Consider the following 6,000-nt stretch of genomic DNA (forward strand, 5'->3'; position numbering starts at 1 on the left):
CTGCTCTGTGACGCTACACTGCACTGTTTCACCATATTTATTTATTTGATTTTGTTTCGATGGGAGATTATAAACAAATACAACGGAATCGTGTTGAAAATCTTCGAACTTCATATTTGATACAATATCGCGTATCGATATCGGTGTATCGATGGGATTAATAAAAATTTCGGATCGACGATTACGTCAATATTTCTGCACGGGTAGTTGTACACCTGTGAGAATTTGATCGGAGTTAATTTCGTTCGAACGATCGAATAAAACGTGATTCATAAATCGTTTGTCTTATGCGGAGATAAATTGAAGTTCGATTATTTTTAAATACGAAAGACACGATGTGCAATCGAATCGCGTTCCGCGACGTTCGTCGGTCGGAATCTACGACCGAGTGTCTCGCTTATTGTGACACGTTCGTTTCATCTGCATCTTGATCTGAATATTGATCAATATATTTAATCCGCAATCATCGCGCACGTAATATCGGATCGTTAATATTAATTTACTCCGAGTTTCACTAATCGCATAATTATCGTGCGCCTGTAGACGGATACGGGGATACGATGAATAAAATATCACTCCGCGCCGATGTAAAAAACACGGAGAGTTCAACGCTTGGTCAGGCGCTTCGCATCCATCCCGACGCGACGGTCGCACCGATTCCGTTGTTCTATGTGCGATAAAATCAAGAAAACAAATACTAACGAACTAATTAAAATAACGCCGTTCGATCCGCGCGCACGACACCATCGATTACTTGTAATCTCCGATATGGCGAATAATTATTATTTCAACAAACCTGATTTTCTTTACGCACACAGACCACGTTCGTCGTATCAATTAATGGGATTTAAATGATATTTTGTAGCTGCGGCACAATTCACGCGCTGTTATACGTGTTTGATCGGTGATTGAATGGGGGTTGGGGGGAAAAAAGTAAAATTAAGTAAAAAGTGTCGAAATGAGTGGCATTAAAGTGGAGACGCTGCTGCCCTCGAACGTAAACGATATCAGATAATGTAATCCACCTAATCGTCGTTCTTAGCTTATATTTGACGGTTGGATAAGGGCAATCTATACAGATATAACATCTAGCTAGCTCTATGTATTAGGTACCCCCGAATCGGTGGTGATCCTTACCTTCTATATTATCTCGAAGAAAGCAATCCAGCCGCGAGATAAAACGCGCGTGACGACGATAACAAGTTTATCGAAATATCTTTTATTATCACTATTATAATATTATCAAATATAGTAGTAGCTATTAGCACCAACCAAACACTTCACACACACACACACCTGGTAATTCTTCTCCGCTGCACGAGCACATGGTTTTTATTGTTTTAATTTCTTTCCTTTTTCCTACATACGTCTGCGGATGTACAGATTATACACGCGACATCCGTACGATCGTCTCGTTATTTTTCTTCTTTCTTCGAGTTTTTTTTTTTTTTTTTCTCGAACCTCGCGTAATATCCTCTTACGTGTCAAATTTTATACGTCCTCTCAGCGACGAACTAAAGTATCACGATCGGAATATATGATCACACTTTGGGATACCTTCGGTCCATTAGTACGACGTTTATCGATAGTTAGTCACAAAAAAAAAAAACTCAAATAATCGGCGGTGCACCGAATTATTATTCGACGTCCAGATATCGGGGATGTGCACTATTTTATCGAACTGTCCCATGTACTACCGTATGTAATAATGATAGAACACATAACGAGTAGATAACCGAAATACGTATACATGTGGGTACGGGTGTACGTATACTTTTACGTATAAACCTCACAAATGTTACATAATAATCTGATCACTGTGCGAGTGTTGCCTTTTTAATTTAGATGGAAAAAAAATCCCATCGAAGCGCTCAATTAAACCGAACGCGCAATTCTTGGCTGACCAATTATTATCGTCATAACGATAGTAAAAAATGGTAAAAACCTCGTCAGTTTACATTCAAAACAACGATTACGATACATCTATACAATTCGAGTGAAAATTTGAAAACGCGCGCGCGCACGACTCGTCGATGCGGCTATCGTGGCATCCGGCGCGGAACTAAGGCGAACGAAAACACGGCTGGTATCCTTCCCCACTTTCGACCGTTCGGATGATTCCGTTCGTGATCGGGTAACTGTGGCAACGCCTACAACGCGAGTCCCACCCCCCTTCGCGGGCGTAACTTAACCCCCACCCCTGTCAACGCACCGGTTAAAAAGTGAGCTTTCCGCGAAACAAAAGCACCCCCGAACGCCGCACACTACCGAGACGCTTATCCTCGCGGGAGGACCTTCTTTTATTACAACTTGTAACCAACGTCCCCCTCCCGCGCTCCCGCGCTCCCTCGTTCGCCCTTATTTTCGATCGCGCGAAAAAAGCGTCGAACTTTCGCAGGAATTATCGACGGGGCTGTCCTCTCCCGAGTGATTTTGTGTGGCATTCGTTACGCGCGCATGGAACTCTCGATCGAAACGAGTCGCGGGATGATGAGAATGCTGCAGGGAGGACGGGAAAATCGAGATCAGGCGCGCGGAGAAATCATCGCACTTGCGGCAAAAACATATATTCGCCAAGTCACCGTACACATAATATTATGGAGCCACGTGCCAAGTGCCTCGAGAGAAGATTATACCGGTAGATAGAAGTGTATATACCTATAATGGTATAGCGCGCGACGAGTTATATGGTTAGCTTCGTATACAGATAGCATATACACTAATATATTACACGTATATATACGGCACCGCGCACCAGTCAGCGCTTAATCTTTATGTATCCATCTAGATGAGATATGCCGATTTAGATACAGGCGAGCCAATCTCCCTCATCTAAGATCTAAAATCTAACTACCTAACCGAGATTTTAACGGATCAGTGTTACGCTATGCACTTTACTAGCGCACGCGCGCGCACGCGCTTTTATGACACATAATCTCTGTATATGTATGTGTGTAAGGTATAAGGTAGACATAATGTGATGTCACGTTGCATGTAATATGCACGGTGCACCTGCACAGCGAATATATATATATCATATAGCATGGTATAACGTACATTTCAACGGAGGATCCACAAGTAGACGATAAAATCTTTTGCCAATCTGCTTATAGAAAATTTCGCATAGACTAGATAAATAAAATTTTACGATAGGTATACAATTTTGGCACCGGATGTGTATCATGAATATCACATCTCATAATATCTGTACACAAATTATCCTATACAGGATAAGAAAGTAAGAAATCTTTCGCAACGTACAGCAACTGGTAGGTCATTTTATAATTAAAAGTGAGACGAGTGGATAATGACCATATAGGTCGAATTTAACGATATAGCGTTAACAACGCAAAGGTAACGACGACGACGATGAAATAAATAACAAAGATGACAGAAAGGTCGATTTGTTTTTAGAGCGCGAATAAAGGTTCGAGGGGTTGGGGGCGACCGTTGAGAAGGTTTCACGCGCTGATCGGGTGAGATTTCAGCACCACGCGCGATGTTTGGATGGCGAGGAGCTGGTTTTTCGACGTATACATATATAGAATCCTCGACGTAGCTGGAATATTCTCTCCCCTTTTTATTCTTCTCCCTTCCGTCCTCCTCCTCCTCCTCCTCCTCCTCCTCCTCCGACTCGAGACTCCGTCTCCTTTGTACCCCCCCCCTTGCGAAAGCTCTGCTTCTCTCTTTTTTCGAGCCCTTTCCCCCCGGGGAAGAATCTTTATACGATTTTCAGGGTGCCGTTGCTGGTGGTTGAGACGAAACTTAGGAGGTAGTGGGGCGTCCTGACTGCGGACGAGTACAACCGAACAATCTGTAGAAGCTTGTTCGGGACGAGAGAAGTCCGTAGATCAGCCAATCAGATAGGCATACCCCCTCTCGTCCATTGTCACAAAATGGCGGCTCTAAATCAGCTTGACTCCGCCTATTGCTATCCCCACTGAAAGCGCCTCTTGCGGCGCGTCCTGGAAAAACTCCGCCTATCGATTTATTTTTACACTTCTTGTTTTCTACAAAGCTCGCACCGCGGTTCTCCGCTTAATACGTCCACCGTGCGTATTCTCTTGCATTCTATTATCTTTTGGCTTTCGGTACATTTTTTTTTTTAATAATCCCGCGATACTTGCGTACACCCTAATTCCGTTCAGCGTCGCGAACCGCCGTTCACCTCGTTTACGGGGCCGCTGGGGTACTGCAAATTCTTCGCAAGCTCTTCCAAAAATGGCCCGGGCTTTCCTCCCGTTTAATTCGATCTTTTGACTCGCGCGATAAATTGACGAGGTGAAACGTGCGGTAAGCTTTTCTAATTTCCTGCTCCTTGACCAACAATACATTACATACCCGCCCCCACGTGCACATAGAAAACACAGATAAGAGAGTCTAGCTGCGCTATGCAAGTATATAAAGAATGGAACGCGGAGCTTGCGATGCAGTCTAGAAGAGCTGTGTTATAATCTAGAATTCCTCCAAGAGGCGAATGCCAGTGCAGAGCTTGCGGGGGGGGGTTGATACGTATGTATGTATACAGGTGTATGTACGTGCCATGTGTACATACCAGCGGAAATGGAGAACCTATAGCGAATTCAGCAGCAGCTATATTACACCATCTTTTTCTGGCTGTTTGCTTTTTTCTTTTTTTCTCTCTCTCTCTCCCTCTCTCTCCCGAACTTTTTTCTCGTTCGTTCTTCTTCCCGGCATCGGCTCCTCGCCTCGAAGGGGGTAAAGTCGCGGGTATACGGTGACCCTCTCGTGGACCCCGAGGCGACCCCATAACCCGTAGACACCCTCCGTCTCCAACCCCCGCTCCTCAGCTATTCCGAGATAACATTCTTTTGTCTCTTAGACAAGCGTCGACCTTATATGTATACCTACCCCACCAGCGCGCGTTGAAACTCAAATTCACCACGGCAGATTACGGATATAGGTAGGCATACAATTTTTACGTTGTCTCAAACGTTGAAATTCAACTACCGAATTACACTCCGTTCTTTTTTCCTTTCGTTTGTTTGCCAAGTGGTTTGACTTTTGGTTTATGTGATGTTTCTGTCTTTAAGATAATATTTTTTTTCTACGGGTGGTTAACGAAATTCCAATAGATTTGAGGGTTACGCCCATTTTTCGAAGGTCGATATACAGGAGTACAGGAGGGTAGATTTACAGGCTAGGTCTCATTTCCCACAGATATATATATGTACGGCGTTGCTTGAGATGCGGCTATATAGCTGTATATACGAGGAATTATACTATTTCAGAGTCCCAAGGGTGCAGTTTGCGTACATACGTATAGTAGCAGATATAAGTATAAGCATGATGGGGCTTTTGACTGCCCACACTTTATATATCTATAAAAAGGTTCTTTGACGCGCATGCTGCCCGCAGAGAGGGACACAAACAGATGTACTCCTATACAAACAGCTAGCTTGCCAATTCCCTAATTTGCACTCACTCAATCTACGCCGGTATACCTCGGCTGGCAGCCGAGCACGCGAGAAACATCTTGAGAAGGCGGCTTGTGTAAATATTGACCCTGCCCAGCAGCATGTATATATACACACAGACATGTATACATATAGTATATATATCCACACAACTTATATACAGCCAGATGTTATACATATATGAACATCAAGTGTCACATGAGGATACAGACCGGAAGTTTTGAGGCCCAAGGTCATCACTGCGCACTTCATCCCGTTTTTACACTTTTTTTTTCTTGTCTGATATATTTACCGCGGTATAGGTATGATCGTGGTAGCGGATTATTCCGTTACGTACTTACAGAGCACTGCGTACACCGACGCGAGCTTCGAACTTTTCAACTCACCTTGAAAGTTGAGACGGTAAGAGCAGAGCTTTTTTTGGCCATCGCTACCCCTACCCGTCCCGCGGCTGTTGTACTTCGATGAATCTTTGTATAGCGATTAGAATTAATGCCGGATTAATTTCGACTGCCCCCGATAAATTTTTTATCTTCACAACGGGCACACGTGGTACACATGT

General features: G+C 43.8%; 1 protein-coding gene across 1 annotated transcript in view; it reads right to left on the reverse strand.

Annotated features, from left to right (window-relative positions):
• Positions 1–2,064, reverse strand: part of LOC105685964 (GATA-binding factor 3) — a 56,831-nt gene extending 54,767 nt beyond the window's left edge. Inside the window, exon 1 of the mRNA XM_048649130.1 lies at positions 1,138–2,064. The gene's annotated coding sequence lies outside the window, so the exon portion shown is untranslated. The remainder of the gene's footprint in view (positions 1–1,137) is intronic.
• Between the last annotated feature and the right edge of the window lie 3,936 nt (positions 2,065–6,000).

The sequence above is a fragment of the Athalia rosae genome, chromosome 1 (genome assembly GCF_917208135.1).
Source record: "Athalia rosae chromosome 1, iyAthRosa1.1, whole genome shotgun sequence".
Taxonomy (NCBI): Eukaryota; Metazoa; Arthropoda; class Insecta; order Hymenoptera; family Athaliidae; genus Athalia; species Athalia rosae.